This window comes from Phymastichus coffea, unplaced genomic scaffold, assembly GCF_024137745.1.
Source record: "Phymastichus coffea isolate CEN01 unplaced genomic scaffold, Cenicafe_Pcof_1.1 PCOF00001, whole genome shotgun sequence".
NCBI lineage: Eukaryota > Metazoa > Arthropoda > Insecta > Hymenoptera > Eulophidae > Phymastichus > Phymastichus coffea.
In genome coordinates, this window is record NW_026706812.1 from 6,125,187 (window position 1) to 6,147,929 (window position 22,743).

The following is a 22,743-nucleotide window of genomic DNA, read 5'->3' on the forward strand; positions in this document are numbered from 1 at the left end:
GAATTTCATCGACCCCCGAGCTGGTTACCCTGCCACGCTCTAACCCCGAACTCCGACACCCGAATTTCATCGACCTTCGAGATGGTTACCCTGCCACGCTCTAACCCCGAACTCCGACACCCGGAGTTTATCAACCGTCGAGCTGGTTACCCTGCCACGCTGTCACCGCGAACTCTTAACCCCGAATTTCATCGACCCTCGAGCTGGTTACACTGCCACACTTGAACCCCGCACTCCTTCACCCGAAGTTCATCAACCCACGAGGTGGTTATTCTGTCACGCGCTATCCCGAAAATCGTACAGCCGAATTTCATCGACCCTCGAGCTGGTTACCCTGCCACGCTCTAATCCCGAACTCCCACACACGAAGTTCATCGACCCTCGTGCTGGTAACACTGCCACACTGTATCCCGAAACCCTAATCCCCAATTTGCTTAACCTTCGAAATGTTTACCCTACCACGCTCTAACCCCGAACACCGACACTAGAATTGCCTCGACCCTCGAGCTGGTTACCCTGCAAACGCTCTAACCCTGAACTCCTACACACGAAGTTCATTACTTTCGAGCTGGTTACCCTGCCACGCTGTAACCGCAAACTCTTAACCCCAATTTTATGAACCTTCGAGCTGGTTGCCCTGCTACGCTCTAACCCCGAACACCGACACTAGAACTGCCTCGACCCTCGAGCTGGTTACCCTGCCACGCTCTAACTCCGAACTCCTACACCCGAAGTTCATCAACCCTCGATCTGGTTACACTGCCACGCTGTAACCGCAATCTCTTAACCCGAATTTCCTTAACCCTCGAGCTGGTTACCCTGCCACGCTGTAACCGCAAACTCTTAACTCCAATTTTCTGAACCCTCGAGCTGGATACCCTGCCACGCTCTAACCCCGAACACCTACACCCGAATTTCATTGACCCTTGAGCTGGTTACCCTGCCACGCTCTCACCCCGTACTCCGTCACTAGAATTGCATCGACCCTCGAGCTGGCTACCTTGCCACGCTCTAACCCCGAACTCCTACACCCGAATTTCATCGACCCTCGAGCTGGTTACCCTGCCACGCTCTAACCCCGAACACCGACACTAGAATTGCCTCGACCCTCGAGCTGGTTACCCTGTCACGCTCTAACCCTGAACTCCTACACACGAAGTTCATTACTTTCGAGCTGGTTACCCTGCCACGCTGTAACCGCAAACTCTTAACCCCAATTTTATGAACCTTCGAGCTGGTTGCCCTGCTACGCTCTAACCCCGAACACCGACACTAGAACTGCCTCGACCCTCGAGCTGGTTACCCTGCCACGCTCTAACCCCGAACTCCTACATCCGAAGTTCATTAACCCTCGAGCTGGCTACCCTGCCACGCTCTAACCCCGAACTCCTACACCCGAAGTTCATCAACCCTCGAGCTGGTTACACTGCCACGCTGTAACCGCAATCTCTTAACCCGAATTTCCTTAACCCTCGAGCTGGTTACCCTGCCACGCTGTAACCGCAAACTCTTAACTCCAATTTTATGAACCCTCGAGCTGGTGACCCTGCCACGGTCTAACCCCGAACACCGACACTAGAATTGCCTCGACCCTCCAGCTGGTTACCCTGCCTCGCTCTAACCCGTAACTCCTATAGCTGAAATTCATCAATCATCGAGCTGGTTACCCTGACACGCTCTAACCCCGAACTCCTACACCCGAATTTCATCGACCCTCGAGCTGGTTACCCTGCCACGCTCTAACCCCGAACTCCTACACCCGAAGTTCATTAACCCTCGAGCTGGCTACCCTGCCACGCTCTAACCCCGAACACCGACACTAGAATTGCCTCGACCCTCGAGCTGGTTACCCTGCCATGCTCTAACCCCGAACTCCTCCACCCGCGGTTTGTCAACCGGCGAGCTGGATACCCTGCCACGGTCTAACCCCAAAATCGTACAGCCTAATTTCATCGACCCTCGAGCTGGTTAACCTGCCACGCTCTAATCCCGAACTCCTACACACGAAGTTCATTACTTTCGAGCTGGTTACCCTGCCACGCTGTAACCGCAAACTCTTAACCCCAATTTTATGAACCTTCGAGCTGGTTGCCCTGCCACGCTTGAATCCCTATCTCCTACACCCGAATTTCATCGACCCTCGTGCTGGTAACACTGCCACACTGTATCCCCAAACCCTTATCCCCAATTTCCTTAACCTTCGAAATGTTTACCCTACCACGCTCTAACCCCGAACTCCTACACCCGAAGTTCATCAACCCTCGAGATGGTTACACTGCCAGGCTGTAACCGCAATCTCTTAACACGAATTTCCTTAACCCTCTAGCTGGTTACCCTGCCACGCTCTAAACCGTAACTCCTATAGCTGAAATTCATCAATCATCGAGCTGGTTACCCTGACACGCTCTAACCCCGAACTCCTACATCCGAATTTCATCGACCCCCGAGCTGGTTACCCTGCCACGCTCTAACCCCGAACTCCGACACCCGAATTTCATCGACCTTCGAGATGGTTACCCTGCCACGCTCTAACCCCGAACTCCGACACCCGGAGTTTATCAACCGTCGAGCTGGTTACCCTGCCACGCTGTCACCGCGAACTCTTAACCCCGAATTTCATCGACCCTCGAGCTGGTTACCCTGCCACACTACAACCCCTATCTCCTACACCCGAATTTCATCGACCCTCGTGCTGGTAACACTGCCACACTGTATCCCCAAACCCTTATCCCCAATTTCCTTAACCTTCGAAATGTTTACCCTACCACGCTCTAACCCCGAACTCCGACACCCGGAGTTTATCAACCGTCGAGCTGGTTACCCTGCCACGCTGTCACCGCGAACTCTTAACCCCGAATTTCATCAACCCTCGAGCTGGTTACCCTGCCACGCAGTAACCGCAATCTCTGAACCCCAAATTTCTTTAACCGTCGAGCTGGTTATATTGCCACGCTCTAACCCGAAAATCGTACAGTCGAATTTCATCGACCCTCGAGCTGGTTACCCTGCCACGCTCTAATCCCGAACTCCTACACACGAAGTCCATCAACTCTCGAACTGGTAACACTGCCACGCACTAACCGCGAACTCCGACACTAGAATTGCATTGACCCTCTAGCTGGTTACCCTGCCTCGCTCTAACCCGTAACTCCTATAGCTGAAATTCATCAATCATCGAGCTGGTTACCCTGACCCGCTCTAACCCCGAACTCCTACACCCGAATTTCATCAACTCTCGAGCTGGTTACCCTGCCACGCTCTAACCCCGAAGTCCGACACTAGAATTTCATCAAACCTCGAGCTGGTTACCATGCCACGCTGTATTCCCAATCTCTTAACCCCAATTTCCTTAACCCTCGAGCTGGTTACCCTGCCACGCTGTAACCGCAAACTCTTAACCCCAATTTTATGAACATTATAGCTGGTTACCCTGCCACGCTCTAACCGCGAACTCCTACACCCGAATTTCATCGACCCTCGTGCTGGTAACACTGCCACACTGTATCCCCAAACCCTTATCCCCAATTTCCTTAACCTTCGAAATGTTTACCCTACCACGCTCTAACCCCGAACTCCTACACCCGAAGTTCATCAACCCTCGAGCTGGTTACCCTGCCACGCAGTAACCACAATCTCTGAACCCCAATTTCTTTAACCGTCGAGCTGGTTATACAGCCACGCTCTAACACGAAAATCGTACAGCCGAATTTCATCGACCCTCGAGCTGGTTACCTTGCCACGCTCTAATCCCGAACTCCCACACACGAAGTTCATCGACCCTCGTGCTGGTAACACTGCCACAATGTATCCCGAAACCCTTATCCCCAATTTGCTTAACCTTCGAAATGTTTACCCTACCACGCTCTAACCCCGAACACCGACACTAAAATTGCCTCGACCCTCGAGCTGGTTACCCTGCCACGCTCTAACCCTGAACTCCTACACACGAAGTTCATTACTTTCGAGCTGGTTACCCTGCCACGCTGTAACCGCAAACTCTTAACCCCAATTTTATGAACCTTCGAGCTGGTTGCCCTGCGACGCTCTAACCCCGAACACCGACACTAGAACTGCCTCGACCCTCGAGCTGGTTACCCTGCCACGCTCTAACTCCGAACTCCTACATCCGAAGTTCATTAACCCTCGAGCTGGCTACCCTGCCACGCTCTAACCCCGAACTCCTACACCCGAAGTTCATCAACCCTCGATCTGGTTACACTGCCACGCTGTATTCCCAATCTCTTAACCCCAATTTCCTTAACCCTCGAGCTGGTTACCCTGCCACGCTGTAACCGCAAACTCTTAACCTCAATTTTATGAACATTATAGCTGGTTACCCTGCCACGCTCTAACCGCGAACTCCTACACCCGAATTTCATCGACCCTCGTGCTGGTAACACTGCCACACTGTATCCCCAAACCCTTATCCCCAATTTCCTTAACCTTCGAAATGTTTACCCTACCACGCTCTAACCCCGAACACCGACACTAAAATTGCCTCGACCCTCGAGCTGGTTACCCTGCCACGCTCTAACCCTGAACACCGACACTAGAACTGCCTCGACCCTCGAGCTGGTTACCCTGCCACGCTCTAACTCCGAACTCCTACATCCGAAGTTCATTAACCCTCGAGCTGGCTACCCTGCCACGCTCTAACCCCGAACTCCTACACCCGAATTTCATCGACCCTCGAGCTGGTTACCCTGCCACGCTCTAACCCTGAACTCCTACACACGAAGTTCATTACTTTCGAGCTGGTTACCCTGCCACGCTGTAACCGCAAACTCTTAACCCCAATTTTATGAACCATCGAGCTGGTTGCCCTGCGACGCTCTAACCCCGAACACCGACACTAGAACTGCCTCGACCCTCGAGCTGGTTACCCTGCCACGCTCTAACTCCGAACTCCTACATCCGAAGTTCATTAACCCTCGAGCTGGCTACCCTGCCACGCTCTAACCCCGAACTCCTACACCCGAAGTTCATCAACCCTCGATCTGGTTACACTGCCACGCTGTAACCGCAATCTCTTAACCCGAATTTCCTTAACCCTCGAGCTGGATACCCTGCCACGCTCTAACCCCGAACACCTACACCCGAATTTCATTGACCCTTGAGCTGGTTACCCTGCCACGCTCTCACCCCGTACTCCGACACTAGAATTGCATCGACCCTCGAGCTGGCTACCCTGCCACGCTCTAACCCCGAACTCCTACACCCGAATTTCATCGACCCTCGAGCTGGTTACCCTGCCACGCTCTAACCCTGAACTCCTACACACGAAGTTCATTACTTTCGAGCTGGTTACCCTGCCACGCTGTAACCGCAAACTCTTAACCCCAATTTTATGAACCCTCGAGCTGGTGACCCTGCGACGGTCTAACCCCGAACACAGACACTAGAATTGCCTCGACCCTCCAGCTGGTTACCCTGCCTCGCTCTAACCCGTAACTCCTATAGCTGAAATTCATCAATCATCGAGCTGGTTACACTGACACGCTCTAACCCCGAACTCCTACACCCGAATTTCATCGACCCTCGAGCTGGTTACCCTGCCACGCTCTAACCCCGAACTCCTACACCCGAAGTTCATTAACCCTCGAGCTGGCTACCCTGCCACGCTCTAACCCCGAACACCGACACTAGAATTGCCTCGACCCTCGAGCTGGTTACCCTGCCATGCTCTAACCCCGAACTCCTCCACCCGCGGTTTGTCAACCGGCGAGCTGGATACCCTGCCACGGTCTAACCCCAAAATCGTACAGCCTAATTTCATCGACCCTCGAGCTGGTTAACCTGCCACGCTCTAATCCCGAACTCCTACACACGAAGTTCATTACTTTCGAGCTGGTTACCCTGCCACGCTGTAACCGCAAACTCTTAACCCCAATTTTATGAACCTTCGAGCTGGTTGCCCTGCTACGCTCTAACCCCGAACACCGACACTAGAACTGCCTCGACCCTCGAGCTGGTTACCCTGCCACGCTCTAACTCCGAACTCCTACATCCGAAGTTCATTAACCCTCGAGCTGGCTACCCTGCCACGCTCTAACCCCGAAGTCCGACACTAGAATTGCATCGACCTTCGAGATTGTTACACTGCCAGGCTGTAACCGCAATCTCTTAACCCGAATTTCCTTAACCCTCTAGCTGGTTACCCTGCCACGCTCTAAACCGTAACTCCTATAGCTGAAATTCATCAATCATCGAGCTGGTTACCCTGACACGCTCTAACCCCGAACTCCTACATCCGAATTTCATCGACCCCCGAGCTGGTTACCCTGCCACGCTCTAACCCCGAACTCCGACACCCGAATTTCATCGACCCTCCAGCTGGTTACCCTGCCACGCTCTAACCCCGAACTCCGCCACTAGAATTGCATTGAACCTCTAGCTGGTTACCCTGCTTCGCTCTAACCCCAACTCCTACACCCGATGTTCATTAACCCTCGAGCTGGCTACCCTGCCATGCTCTAACCCCGAACTCCTACACCCGAATTTCATCGACCCTCGAGCTGGTTACCCTGCCACTCTCTAATCCTGAACTCCTACACACGAAGTCCATCAACTCTCGAACTGGTAACACTGCCACGCTCTAACCCGTTACTCCTATAGCTGAAATTCATCAATCATCGAGCTGGTTACCCTGCCACGCTCTAACCCCGAACTCCTACACCCGAATTTCATCAACTCTCGAGCTGGTTACCCTGCCACGCTCTAACCCCGAAGTCCGACACTAGAATTTCATCAAACCTCGAGCTGGTTACCATGCCACGCTGTAACCGCAATCTCTTAACCCCAATTTCCTTAACCCTCGAGCTGGTTACCCTGCCACGCTGTAACCGCAAACTCTTAACCCCAATTTTATGAACATTCTAGCTGGTTATACTGCCACGCTCTAACCCGAAAATCGTACAGCCGAATTTCATCGACCCTCGAGCTGGTAACCCTGCCACGCTCTAATCCCGAACTCCTACACAAGAAGTTCATCAACTCTCGAGCTGGTTACCCTGACACGCTGTAAACAAAAAAACTTAACCCCAAATTTATTAACCTTCGAGCTGGTTACCCTGCCACGCTCTAACCCCGAACTCCGACACTAGAATTTCATCGACCTTCGAGATGGTTAACCTGCCACGCTCTAATCCCGAACTCCTACACACGAAGTTCATTACTTTCGAGCTCGTTACCCTGCCACGCTGTAACCGCAAACTCTTAACTCCAATTTTATGAACCCTCGAGCTGGTGACCCTGCCACGGTCTAACCCCGAACACCGACACTAGAATTGCCTCGACCCTCCAGCTGGTTACCCTGCCTCGCTCTAACCCGTAACTCCTATAGCTGAAATTCATCAATCATCGAGCTGGTTACCCTGACACGCTCTAACCCCGAACTCCTACATCCGAATTTCATCGACCCCCGAGCTGGTTACCCTGCCTCGCTCTAACCCCGAACTCCGACACCCGAATTTCATCGACCCTCCAGCTGGTTACCCTGCCACGCTCTAACCCCGAACTCCGCCACTAGAATTGCATTGAACCTCTAGCTGGTTACCCTGCCACGCTCTAACCCCGAAGTCCGACACTAGAATTGCATCGACCTTCGAGATGGTTACACTGCCAGGCTGTAACCGCAATCTCTTAACACGAATTTCCTTAACCCTCTAGCTGGTTACCCTGCCACGCTCTAAACCGTAACTCCTATAGCTGAAATTCATCAATCATCGAGCTGGTTACCCTGACACGCTCTAACCCCGAACTCCTACATCCGAATTTCATCGACCCCCGATCTGGTTACCCTGCCACGCTCTAACCCCGAACTCCGACACCCGAATTTCATCGACCTTCGAGATGGTTACACTGCCACGCTCTAACCCCGAACTCCGACACCCGAATTTCATCGACCCTCCAGCTGGTTACCCTGCCACGCTCTAACCCCGAACTCCGCCACTAGAATTGCATTGAACCTCTAGCTGGTTACCCTGCTTCGCTCTAACCCCAACTCCTACACCCGATGTTCATTAACCCTCGAGCTGGCTACCCTGCCATGCTCTAACCCCGAACTCCTACACCCGAATTTCATCGACCCTCGAGCTGGTTACCCTGCCACTCTCTAATCCTGAACTCCTACACACGAAGTCCATCAACTCTCGAACTGGTTACCCTGCCACGCTGTAACCGCAAACTCTTAACCCCAATTTTATGAACCCTCGAGCTGGTGACCCTGCGACGGTCTAACCCCGAACACAGACACTAGAATTGCCTCGACCCTCCAGCTGGTTACCCTGCCTCGCTCTAACCCGTAACTCCTATAGCTGAAATTCATCGACCCTCGAGCTGGTTACCCTGCCACGCTCTAACCCCGAACTCCTACACCCGAAGTTCATTAACCCTCGAGCTGGCTACCCTGCCACGCTCTAACCCCGAACACCGACACTAGAATTGCCTCGACCCTCGAGCTGGTTACCCTGCCATGCTCTAACCCCGAACTCCTCCACCCGCGGTTTGTCAACCGGCGAGCTGGATACCCTGCCACGGTCTAACCCCAAAATCGTACAGCCTAATTTCATCGACCCTCGAGCTGGTTAACCTGCCACGCTCTAATCCCGAACTCCTACACACGAAGTTCATTACTTTCGAGCTGGTTACCCTGCCACGCTGTAACCGCAAACTCTTAACCCCAATTTTATGAACCTTCGAGCTGGTTGCCCTGCTACGCTCTAACCCCGAACACCGACACTAGAACTGCCTCGACCCTCGAGCTGGTTACCCTGCCACGCTCTAACTCCGAACTCCTACATCCGAAGTTCATTAACCCTCGAGCTGGCTACCCTGCCACGCTCTAACCCCGAAGTCCGACACTAGAATTGCATCGACCTTCGAGATTGTTACACTGCCAGGCTGTAACCGCAATCTCTTAACCCGAATTTCCTTAACCCTCTAGCTGGTTACCCTGCCACGCTCTAAACCGTAACTCCTATAGCTGAAATTCATCAATCATCGAGCTGGTTACCCTGCCACGCTCTAACCCGTTACTCCTATAGCTGAAATTCATCAATCATCGAGCTGGTTACCCTGCCACGCTCTAACCCCGAACTCCGCCACTAGAATTGCATTGAACCTCTAGCTGGTTACCCTGCTTCGCTCTAACCCCAACTCCTACACCCGATGTTCATTAACCCTCGAGCTGGCTACCCTGCCATGCTCTAACCCCGAACTCCTACACCCGAATTTCATCGACCCTCGAGCTGGTTACCCTGCCACTCTCTAATCCTGAACTCCTACACACGAAGTCCATCAACTCTCGAACTGGTAACACTGCCACGCTCTAACCCGTTACTCCTATAGCTGAAATTCATCAATCATCGAGCTGGTTACCCTGCCACGCTCTAACCCCGAACTCCTACACCCGAATTTCATCAACTCTCGGGTTGGTTACCCTGCCACGCTCTAACCCCGAAGTCCGACACTAGAATTTCATCAAACCTCGAGCTGGTTACCATGCCACGCTGTAACCGCAATCTCTTAACCCCAATTTCCTTAACCCTCGAGCTGGTTACCCTGCCACGCTGTAACCGCAAACTCTTAACCCCAATTTTATGAACATTCTAGCTGGTTATACTGCCACGCTCTAACCCGAAAATCGTACAGCCGAATTTCATCGACCCTCGAGCTGGTAACCCTGCCACGCTCTAATCCCGAACTCCTACACAAGAAGTTCATCAACTCTCGAGCTGGTTACCCTGACACGCTGTAAACAAAAAAACTTAACCCCAAATTTATTAACCTTCGAGCTGGTTACCCTGCCACGCTCTAACCCCGAACTCCGACACTAGAATTTCATCGACCTTCGAGATGGTTAACCTGCCACGCTCTAATCCCGAACTCCTACACACGAAGTTCATTACTTTCGAGCTCGTTACCCTGCCACGCTGTAACCGCAAACTCTTAACTCCAATTTTATGAACCCTCGAGCTGGTGACCCTGCCACGGTCTAACCCCGAACACCGACACTAGAATTGCCTCGACCCTCCAGCTGGTTACCCTGCCTCGCTCTAACCCGTAACTCCTATAGCTGAAATTCATCAATCATCGAGCTGGTTACCCTGACACGCTCTAACCCCGAACTCCTACATCCGAATTTCATCGACCCCCGAGCTGGTTACCCTGCCTCGCTCTAACCCCGAACTCCGACACCCGAATTTCATCGACCCTCCAGCTGGTTACCCTGCCACGCTCTAACCCCGAACTCCGCCACTAGAATTGCATTGAACCTCTAGCTGGTTACCCTGCCACGCTCTAACCCCGAAGTCCGACACTAGAATTGCATCGACCTTCGAGATGGTTACACTGCCAGGCTGTAACCGCAATCTCTTAACACGAATTTCCTTAACCCTCTAGCTGGTTACCCTGCCACGCTCTAAACCGTAACTCCTATAGCTGAAATTCATCAATCATCGAGCTGGTTACCCTGACACGCTCTAACCCCGAACTCCTACATCCGAATTTCATCGACCCCCGATCTGGTTACCCTGCCACGCTCTAACCCCGAACTCCGACACCCGAATTTCATCGACCTTCGAGATGGTTACACTGCCACGCTCTAACCCCGAACTCCGACACCCGAATTTCATCGACCCTCCAGCTGGTTACCCTGCCACGCTCTAACCCCGAACTCCGCCACTAGAATTGCATTGAACCTCTAGCTGGTTACCCTGCTTCGCTCTAACCCCAACTCCTACACCCGATGTTCATTAACCCTCGAGCTGGCTACCCTGCCATGCTCTAACCCCGAACTCCTACACCCGAATTTCATCGACCCTCGAGCTGGTTACCCTGCCACTCTCTAATCCTGAACTCCTACACACGAAGTCCATCAACTCTCGAACTGGTAACACTGCCACGCTCTAACCCGTTACTCCTATAGCTGAAATTCATCAATCATCAAGCTGGTTACCCTGCCACCCTCTAACCCCGAACTCCTACACCCGAATTTCATCAACTCTCGAGCTGGTTACCCTGCCACGCTCTAACCCCGAAGTCCGACACTAGAATTTCATCAAACCTCGAGCTGGTTACCATGCCACGCTGTAACCGCAATCTCTTAACCCCAATTTCCTTAACCCTCGAGCTGGTTACCCTGCCACGCTGTAACCGCAAACTCTTAACCCCAATTTTATGAACATTCTAGCTGGTTATACTGCCACGCTCTAACCCGAAAATCGTACAGCCGAATTTCATCGACCCTCGAGCTGGTAACCCTGCCACGCTCTAATCCCGAACTCCTACACAAGAAGTTCATCAACTCTCGAGCTGGTTACCCTGACACGCTGTAAACACAAACACTTAACCCCAAATTTATTAACCTTCGAGCTGGTTACCCTGCCACGCTCTAACCCCGAACTCCGACACTAGAATTTCATCGACCTTCGAGATGGTTAACCTGCCACGCTCTAATCCCGAACTCCTACACACGAAGTTCATTACTTTCGAGCTCGTTACCCTGCCACGCTGTAACCGCAAACTCTTAACTCCAATTTTATGAACCCTCGAGCTGGTGACCCTGCCACGGTCTAACCCCGAACACCGACACTAGAATTGCCTCGACCCTCCAGCTGGTTACCCTGCCTCGCTCTAACCCGTAACTCCTATAGCTGAAATTCATCAATCATCGAGCTGGTTACCCTGACACGCTCTAACCCCGAACTCCTACGTCCGAATTTCATCGACCCCCGAGCTGGTTACCCTGCCACGCTCTAACCCCGAACTCCGACACCCGAATTTCATCGACCCTCCAGCTGGTTACCCTGCCACGCTCTAACCCCGAACTCCGCCACTAGAATTGCATTGAACCTCTAGCTGGTTACCCTGCCACGCTCTAACCCCGAAGTCCGACACTAGAATTGCATCGACCTTCGAGATGGTTACACTGCCAGGCTGTAACCGCAATCTCTTAACACGAATTTCCTTAACCCTCTAGCTGGTTACCCTGCCACGCTCTAAACCGTAACTCCTATAGCTGAAATTCATCAATCATCGAGCTGGTTACCCTGACACGCTCTAACCCCGAACTCCTACATCCGAATTTCATCGACCCCCGATCTGGTTACCCTGCCACGCTCTAACCCCGAACTCCGACACCCGAATTTCATCGACCTTCGAGATGGTTACCCTGCCACGCTCTAACCCCGAACTCCGACACCCGAATTTCATCGACCCTCCAGCTGGTTACCCTGCCACGCTCTAACCCCGAACTCCGCCACTAGAATTGCATTGAACCTCTAGCTGGTTACCCTGCTTCGCTCTAACCCCAACTCCTACACCCGATGTTCATTAACCCTCGAGCTGGCTACCCTGCCATGCTCTAACCCCGAACTCCTACACCCGAATTTCATCGACCCTCGAGCTGGTTACCCTGCCACTCTCTAATCCTGAACTCCTACACACGAAGTCCATCAACTCTCGAACTGGTAACACTGCCACGCTCTAACCCGTTACTCCTATAGCTGAAATTCATCAATCATCGAGCTGGTTACCCTGCCACGCTCTAACCCCGAACTCCTACACCCGAATTTCATCAACTCTCGAGCTGGTTACCCTGCCACGCTCTAACCCCGAAGTCCGACACTAGAATTTCATCAAACCTCGAGCTGGTTACCATGCCACGCTGTAACCGCAATCTCTTAACCCCAATTTCCTTAACCCTCGAGCTGGTTACCCTGCCACGCTGTAACCGCAAACTCTTAACCCCAATTTTATGAACATTCTAGCTGGTTATACTGCCACGCTCTAACCCGAAAATCGTACAGCCGAATTTCATCGACCCTCGAGCTGGTAACCCTGCCACGCTCTAATCCCGAACTCCTACACAAGAAGTTCATCAACTCTCGAGCTGGTTACCCTGCCACGCTCTAACCCCGAACTCCGACACTAGAATTTCATCGACCTTCGAGATGGTTAACCTGCCACGCTCTAATCCCGAACTCCTACACACGAAGTTCATTACTTTCGAGCTCGTTACCCTGCCACGCTGTAACCGCAAACTCTTAACTCCAATTTTATGAACCCTCGAGCTGGTGACCCTGCCACGGTCTAACCCCGAACACCGACACTAGAATTGCCTCGACCCTCCAGCTGGTTACCCTGCCTCGCTCTAACCCGTAACTCCTATAGCTGAAATTCATCAATCATCGAGCTGGTTACCCTGACACGCTCTAACCCCGAACTCCTACATCCGAATTTCATCGACCCCCGAGCTGGTTACCCTGCCACGCTCTAACCCCGAACTCCGACACCCGAATTTCATCGACCTTCGAGATGGTTACCCTGCCACGCTCTAACCCCGAACTCCGACACCCGGAGTTTATCAACCGTCGAGCTGGTTACCCTGCCACGCTGTCACCGCGAACTCTTAACCCCGAATTTCATCGACCCTCGAGCTGGTTACACTGCCACACTTGAACCCCGCACTCCTTCACCCGAAGTTCATCAACCCACGAGGTGGTTATTCTGTCACGCGCTATCCCGAAAATCGTACAGCCGAATTTCATCGACCCTCGAGCTGGTTACCCTGCCACGCTCTAATCCCGAACTCCCACACACGAAGTTCATCGACCCTCGTGCTGGTAACACTGCCACACTGTATCCCGAAACCCTAATCCCCAATTTGCTTAACCTTCGAAATGTTTACCCTACCACGCTCTAACCCCGAACACCGACACTAGAATTGCCTCGACCCTCGAGCTGGTTACCCTGCAAACGCTCTAACCCTGAACTCCTACACACGAAGTTCATTACTTTCGAGCTGGTTACCCTGCCACGCTGTAACCGCAAACTCTTAACCCCAATTTTATGAACCTTCGAGCTGGTTGCCCTGCTACGCTCTAACCCCGAACACCGACACTAGAACTGCCTCGACCCTCGAGCTGGTTACCCTGCCACGCTCTAACTCCGAACTCCTACATCCGAAGTTCATTAACCCTCGAGCTGGCTACCCTGCCACGCTCTAACCCCGAACTCCTACACCCGAAGTTCATCAACCCTCGATCTGGTTATACTGCCACGCTGTAACCGCAATACCTTAACCCGAATTTCCTTAACCCTCGAGCTGGTTACCCTGCCACGCTGTAACCGCAAACTCTTAACTCCAATTTTCTGAACCCTCGAGCTGGATACCCTGCCACGCTCTAACCCCGAACACCTACACCCGAATTTCATTGACCCTTGAGCTGGTTACCCTGCCACGCTCTCACCCCGTACTCCGACACTAGAATTGCATCGACCCTCGAGCTGGCTACCCTGCCACGCTCTAACCCCGAACTCCTACACCCGAATTTCATCGACCCTCGAGCTGGTTACCCTGCCACGCTCTAACCCCGAACACCGACACTAGAATTGCCTCGACCCTCGAGCTGGTTACCCTGTCACGCTCTAACCCTGAACTCCTACACACGAAGTTCATTACTTTCGAGCTGGTTACCCTGCCACGCTGTAACCGCAAACTCTTAACCCCAATTTTATGAACCTTCGATCTGGTTGCCCTGCTACGCTCTAACCCCGAACACCGACACTAGAACTGCCTCGACCCTCGAGCTGGTTACCCTGCCACGCTCTAACCCCGAACTCCTACATCCGAAGTTCATTAACCCTCGAGCTGGCTACCCTGCCACGCTCTAACCCCGAACTCCTACACCCGAAGTTCATCAACCGTCGAGCTGTTTACACTGCCACGCTGTAACCGCAATCTCTTAACCCGAATTTCCTTAACCCTCGAGCTGGTTACCCTGCCACGCTGTAACCGCAAACTCTTAACTCCAATTTTATGAACCCTCGAGCTGGTGACCCTGCCACGGTCTAACCCCGAACACCGACACTAGAATTGCCTCGACCCTCCAGCTGGTTACCCTGCCTCGCTCTAACCCGTAATTCCTATAGCTGAAATTCATCAATCATCTAGCTGGTTACCCTGACACGCTCTAACCCCGAACTCCTACACCCGAATTTCATCGACCCTCGAGCTGGTTACCCTGCCACGCTCTAACCCCGAACTCCTACACCCGAAGTTCATTAACCCTCGAGCTGGCTACCCTGCCACGCTCTAACCCCGAACACCGACACTAGAATTGCCTCGACCCTCGAGCTGGTTACCCTGCCATGCTCTAACCCCGAACTCCGACACTAGAATTTCATCGACCTTCGAGATGGTTAACCTGCCACGCTCTAATCCCGAACTCCTACACACGAAGTTCATTACTTTCGAGCTCGTTACCCTGCCACGCTGTAACCGCAAACTCTTAACTCCAATTTTATGAACCCTCGAGCTGGTGACCCTGCCACGGTCTAACCCCGAACACCGACACTAGAATTGCCTCGACCCTCCAGCTGGTTACCCTGCCTCGCTCTAACCCGTAACTCCTATAGCTGAAATTCATCAATCATCGAGCTGGTTACCCTGACACGCTCTAACCCCGAACTCCTACATCCGAATTTCATCGACCCCCGAGCTGGTTACCCTGCCACGCTCTAACCCCGAACTCCGACACCCGAATTTCATCGACCTTCGAGATGGTTACCCTGCCACGCTCTAACCCCGAACTCCGACACCCGGAGTTTATCAACCGTCGAGCTGGTTACCCTGCCACGCTGTCACCGCGAACTCTTAACCCCGAATTTCATCGACCCTCGAGCTGGTTACACTGCCACACTTGAACCCCGCACTCCTTCACCCGAAGTTCATCAACCCACGAGGTGGTTATTCTGTCACGCGCTATCCCGAAAATCGTACAGCCGAATTTCATCGACCCTCGAGCTGGTTACCCTGCCACGCTCTAACCCCGAACACCTACACCCGAATTTCATTGACCCTTGAGCTGGTTACCCTGCCACGCTCTCACCCCGTACTCCGTCACTAGAATTGCATCGACCCTCGAGCTGGCTACCCTGCCACGCTCTAACCCCGAACTCCTACACCCGAATTTCATCGACCCTCGAGCTGGTTACCCTGCCACGCTCTAACCCCGAACACCGACACTAGAATTGCCTCGACCCTCGAGCTGGTTACCCTGTCACGCTCTAACCCTGAACTCCTACACACGAAGTTCATTACTTTCGAGCTGGTTACCCTGCCACGCTGTAACCGCAAACTCTTAACCCCAATTTTATGAACCTTCGATCTGGTTGCCCTGCTACGCTCTAACCCCGAACACCGACACTAGAACTGCCTCGACCCTCGAGCTGGTTACCCTGCCACGCTCTAACCCCGAACTCCTACATCCGAAGTTCATTAACCCTCGAGCTGGCTACCCTGCCACGCTCTAACCCCGAACTCCTACACCCGAAGTTCATCAACCCTCGAGCTGTTTACACTGCCACGCTGTAACCGCAATCTCTTAACCCGAATTTCCTTAACCCTCGAGCTGGTTACCCTGCCACGCTGTAACCGCAAACTCTTAACTCCAATTTTATGAACCCTCGAGCTGGTGACCCTGCCACGGTCTAACCCCGAACACCGACACTAGAATTGCCTCGACCCTCCAGCTGGTAACCCTGCCTCGCTCTAACCCGTAACTCCTATAGCTGAAATTCATCAATCATCGAGCTGGTTACCCTGACACGCTCTAACCCCGAACTCCTACACCCGAATTTCATCGACCCTCGAGCTGGTTACCCTGCCACGCTCTAACCCCGAACTCCTACACCCGAAGTTCATTAACCCTCGAGCTGGCTACCCTGCCACGCTCTAACCCCGAACACCGACACTAGAATTGCCTCGACCCTCGAGCTGGTTACCCTGCCATGCTCTAACCCCGAACTCCTCCACCCGCGGTTTGTCAACCGGCGAGCTGGATACCCTGCCACGGTCTAACCCCAAAATCGTACATCCTAATTTCATCGACCCTCGAGCTGGTTAACCTGCCACGCTCTAATCCCGAACTCCTACACACGAAGTTCATTACTTTCGAGCTGGTTACCCTGCCACGCTGTAACCGCAAACTCTTAACCCCAATTTTATGAACCTTCGAGCTGGTTGCCCTGCCACGCTCTAACCCCGAACACCGACACTAGAATTGCCTCGACCCTCGAGCTGGTTACCCTGCCAAGCTCTAACCCTGAACTCCTACAACCGAATTTCATCGACCCTCGAGCTGGTTACCCTGCCACGCTCTAACCCCGAAGTCCGACACTAGAATTGCATCGACCTTCGAGATTGTTACACTGCCAGGCTGTAACCGCAATCTCTTAACCCGAATTTCCTTAACCCTCTAGCTGGTTACCCTGCCACGCTCTAAACCGTAACTCCTATAGCTGAAATTCATCAATCATCGAGCTGGTTACCCTGACACGCTCTAACCCCGAACTCCTACATCCGAATTTCATCGACCCCCGAGCTGGTTACCCTGCCACGCTCTAACCCCGAACTCCGACACCCGAATTTCATCGACCCTCCAGCTGGTTCCCTGCCACGCTCTAACCCCGAACTCCGCCACTAGAATTGCATTGAACCTCTAGCTGGTTACCCTGCTTCGCTCTAACCCCAACTCCTACACCCGATGTTCATTAACCCTCGAGCTGGCTACCCTGCCATGCTCTAACCCCGAACTCCTACACCCGAATTTCATCGACCCTCGAGCTGGTTACCCTGCCACTCTCTAATCCTGAACTCCTACACACGAAGTCCATCAACTCTCGAACTGGTAACACTGCCACGCTTGAATTACTACTTCCTACACCCGAATTTCATCGACCTTCAAGCTGGTTACCCTGCCACGCTCAAACCCCGTACTCCGGCACGAGAATTGCATAGACCTTCGAGATGGTTACACTGACTCGCTCTAACTCCGAACTCCGACATCCGAATTTCATCGACCCTCGAGCTGGTTACCCTGCCACGCTCTAATCCCGAACTCCTACACAAGAAGTTCATCAACTCTCGAGCTGGTTACCCTGCCACGCTGTAACCGCAAACTCTTAACCCCAATTTTATGAACCTTCGAGCTGGTTGCCCTGCCACGCTCTAACCCCGAACACCGACACTAGAATTGCCTCGACCCTCGAGCTGGTTACCCTGCCACGCTCTAACCCCGAAGTCCGACACTAGAACTGCATCGACCTTCGAGATGGTTACCCTGCCACGCTCTAACCCCGAACTCCTACACACGAAGTTCATCAACTCTCGAACTGGTCACACTGTCACGCTCTAACCCCGTACTTTTACACCCGAATTTCATCGGCCCTCGAGCTGGCTACCCTGCCACGCTCTAACCCCGAACTCCTACACCCAAAGTTCATCAACCCTCGAGCTGGTTACACTGCCACGCTCTAACCCCGTACTTTTACACCCGAATTTCATCGACCTTCGAGATGGTTACCCTGCCACGCTCTAACCCCGAACTCCTACACACGAAGTTCATCAACTCTCGAACTGGTCACACTGTCACGCTCTAACCCCGTACTTTTACACCCGAATTTCATCGGCCCTCGAGCTGGTTACCCTGCCACGCTCTAACCCCGTACTCCTACACACGAAGTTCATTAACCCTCGAGCTGGATACCCTGCCACGCTCTAACCCTAAAATGGTACAGCCGAATTTCATCGACCCTCGAGCTGGCTACCCTGCCACGCTCTAACCCCGAACTCCTACACCCAAAGTTCATCAACCCTCGAGCTGGTTACACTGCCACGCTCTAACCCCGTACTTTTACACCCGAATTTCATCGGCCCTCGAGCTGGCTACCCCGCCACGCTCTAACCCCAAACTCCTACACCCGAATTTCATCGACCCTCGAGCTGGTTACCCTGCCACGCTCTAACCCCGTACTCCTACACACGAAGTTCATCAACTCTCGAACTGGTCACACTGCCACGCTCTAACCCCGAACTCCTACACCAGAAGTTCATTAACCCTCGAGCTGGATACCCTGCCACGCTCTAACCCTAAAATGGTACAGCCGAATTTCATCGACCCTCGAGCTGGCTACCCTGCCACGCTCTAACCCCGAACTCCTACACCCGAAGTTCATCAACCCTCGAGCTGGTGACCCTGCCACGGTCTAACCCCGAACTCCTACACACGAAGTTCATCAACTCTCGAACTGGTCACACTGCCACGCTCTAACCCCGAACTCCTACACCCGAAGTTCATTAACCCTCGAGCTGGTTACCCTGCCACGCTCTAACCCCGTACTCCGACACTAGAATTGCATCGACCCTCGAGATGGTTACACTGAGTCGCTCTAACTCCGAACTCCGACACCCGAATTTCATCGACCCTCGAGCTGGTTACCCTGCCACGCTCTAACCCCGAACTCCTATACCCGAATTTCATCGACCCTCGAGCTGGTGATCCTGCCACGCTCTAACCCCGAAATCCTACACCCGAAGTTCATCAACCCTCGAGCTGGTTACACTGCCACGCTGTAACCGCAATCTCTTAACCCGAATTTCCTTAACCCTCGAGCTGTTTACCCTGCCACGCTGTAACCGCAAACTCTTAACTCCAATTTTATGATCCTTCGGGCTGGTTGCCCTGCCACGCTCTAAACCCGAACACCGACACTAGAATTGTTTCGACCCTCGAGCTGGTGACCCTGCCACGGTCTAACCCCGAACTCTTACACCCGAATTTCATCGACCTTCGAGCTGGTTACCCTGCCACGCTCTAACCCGGAACGCCTACACCCGAATATCATCAATCCTCGAACTGGTTACCCTGCCACGCTGTAACCGCAATCTCTTAACACCAATTTTCTTATACATCGAGCTGGTTATCCTGCCACGCTGTAACCCTGAACTCCTACACCCGAATTTCATCGATCCTCGAGCTGGTTACCCTGCCACGCCTTAACCCCGAACTCCTACACCCGAAGTTCATCAACCCTCGCGCTGGTTACCCTGCCACGCTGTAACCGCAATATCTCAACCCCAATTTCCTTAACCCTCGAGCTGGTTACCCTGCCACGCTGTAACCGCAAACTCTTAACCCCAATTTATGAACCTTCGAGCTGGTTGCCCTGCCACGCTCTAACCCCGAACTCCGACACTAGAATTCCTTCGACCCTCGATCTGGTTACCCTGACTCGCTCTAACCCGTAAGTCCTAGACCTAAATTTCATCAATCCTCGAGCTGGTTACCCTGCCAAGCTCTAACCCCGAATTCCTACACACGAAGTTTATCAACTCTCGAGCTAGTTACCCTGCCACGCTGTAACCGCAAACTCTTAACCCCAATTTTATGAACCTTCGAGCTGGGTACCCTGCCACTCTCTAACCCCGAACTCCGACACCCGAATTTCATTGACCCTCGAGCTGGCTAGCCTGACACGCTCTAACCCTGAACTCCTACACCCGAATTTCATCGATCTTCGAGCTGGTTCCCCTGCCACGCTCTAACCCCGAACTCCGACACTAGAATTGCTTCGACCCTCGAGCTGGTTACCCTGCCACGCTTGAACCCCGAACTCCTACACCCGAATTTCATCGACCTTCGAGCTGGTTACCCTGCCACGCTCTAACCCGGAACGCCTACACCCGAATTTCATCGATCCTCGAGCTGGTTACCCTGCCACGCCTTAACCCCGAACTCCTACACCCGAAGTTCATCAACCCTCGCGCTGGTTACCCTGCCACGCTGTAACCGCAATCTCTTAACCCCAATTTCCTTAACCCTCGAGCTGGTTACCCTGCCACGCTGTAACCGCAAACTCTTAACCCCAATTTATGAACCTTCGAGCTGGTTGCCCTGCCACGCTCTAACCCCGAACTCCGACACTAGAATTGCTTCGACCCTCGATCTGGTTACCCTGACTCGCTCTAACACGTAAGTCCTAGACCTAAATTTCATCAATCCTCGAGCTGGTTACCCTGCCAAGCTCTAACCCCGAATTCCTACACACGAAGTTTATCAACTCTCGAGCTAGTTACCCTGCCACGCTGTAACCGCAAACTCTTAACACCAATTTCCTTAAACATCGAGCTGGTTATCCTGCCACGCTGTAACCCTGAACTCCTACACCCGAAGTTCATCAACTGTCGAGTTGGTTACCCTGCCACGCTGTAACCGCAATCTCTTAACACCAATTTCCTTAAGCCTCGAGCTGGTTACCCTGCCACGCTGTAACCGCAAACTCTTAACCCCAATTTATGAACCTTCGAGCTGGTTATCCTGCCACGCTCTAACCCCGAATTCCTACACACGAAGTTCATCAACTCTCGAGCTAGTTACCCTGACACGCTCTAACTCCGAACTCCGACACCCGAATTTGATCGACCCTCGAGCTGGTTACACTGCCACGCTCTAACCCCGAACTCCTACAACCGAAGTTCATCAACTCTCGAGATGGGTACCCTGCCACGCTCTAATCCCGAACTCCCACACACGAAGTTCATCAACTGTCGAGCTGTTTACCCTGCAACGCTGTAACCGCAAACTCTTAACACCAATTTTATGAATCTTCGAGATGGTTACCCTGCCACGCTCTAGTCCCGAACTCCCACACACGAAGTTCATCAACTGTCGAGTTGGTTACCCTGAAACGCTGTAACCGCAAACTCTTAACCCCAATTTTATGAACATTCGAGCTGGTTGCCCTGCCACGCTCTAACCCCGAACACCGACACTAGAATTGCTTCGACGCTCGAGCTGGTTACCCTGACTCGCTGTAACCGCAATCTCTTAACCCGAATTTCCTTAACCCTCGAGCTGGTTACCCTGCCACGCTCTAACGCCGAATTCCTACACACGAAGTTCATCAACTCTCGAGCTCGTTACCCTGCCACGCTATAACCGCAATCTCTTAACCCCAAAATCCTTAACCCTCGAGCTGGTTACCCTGCCACGCTGTAACCCCGAACTCCGACACTAGAATTGCTTCGACCCTCGAGCTGGTTACCCTGCCACGCTTGAACCCCGAACTCCTACACCCGAATTTCATCGACCTTCGAGCTGGTTACCCTGCCACGCTCTAACCCGGAACGCCTACACCCGAATATCATCAATCCTCGAACTGGTTACCCTGCCACGCTGTAACCGCAATCTCTTAACACCAATTTTCTTATACATCGAGCTGGTTATCCTGCCACGCTGTAACCCTGAACTCCTACACCCGAATTTCATCGATCCTCGAGCTGGTTACCCTGCCACGCCTTAACCCCGAACTCCTACACCCGAAGTTCATCAACCCTCGCGCTGGTTACCCTGCCACGCTGTAACCGCAATCTCTTAACCCCAATTTCCTTAACCCTCGAGCTGGTTACCCTGCCACGCTGTAACCGCAAACTCTTAACCCCAATTTATGAACCTTCGAGCTGGTTGCCCTGCCACGCTCTAACCCCGAACTCCGACACTAGAATTGCTTCGACCCTCGATCTGGTTACCCTGACTCGCTCTAACCCGTAAGTCCTAGACCTAAATTTCATCAATCCTCGAGCTGGTTACCCTGCCAAGCTCTAACCCCGAATTCCTACACACGAAGTTTATCAACTCTCGAGCTAGTTACCCTGCCACGCTGTAACCACAAACTCTTAACCCCAATTTTATGAACCTTCGAGCTGGGTACCCTGCCACTCTCTAACCCCGAACTCCGACACCCGAATTTCATTGACCCTCGAGCTGGCTAGCCTAACACGCTCTAACCCTGAACTCCTACACCCGAATTTCATCGATCCTCGAGCTGGTTCCCCTGCCACGCTCTAACCCCGAACTCCTACACCCGAAGTTCATCAACCCTCGGGCTGGTTACCTTGCC

At 52.9% G+C, this 22,743-nt stretch overlaps 1 protein-coding gene across 1 annotated transcript in view; it reads right to left on the bottom strand.

Moving 5' to 3' along the window:
* LOC131675463 (beta-alanyl-bioamine nonribosomal peptide synthetase ebony) overlaps positions 1-22,743 on the bottom strand; it is a 964,295-nt gene that overhangs the window by 101,882 nt on the left and 839,670 nt on the right. The gene's annotated exons all lie outside the window — the stretch shown is intronic.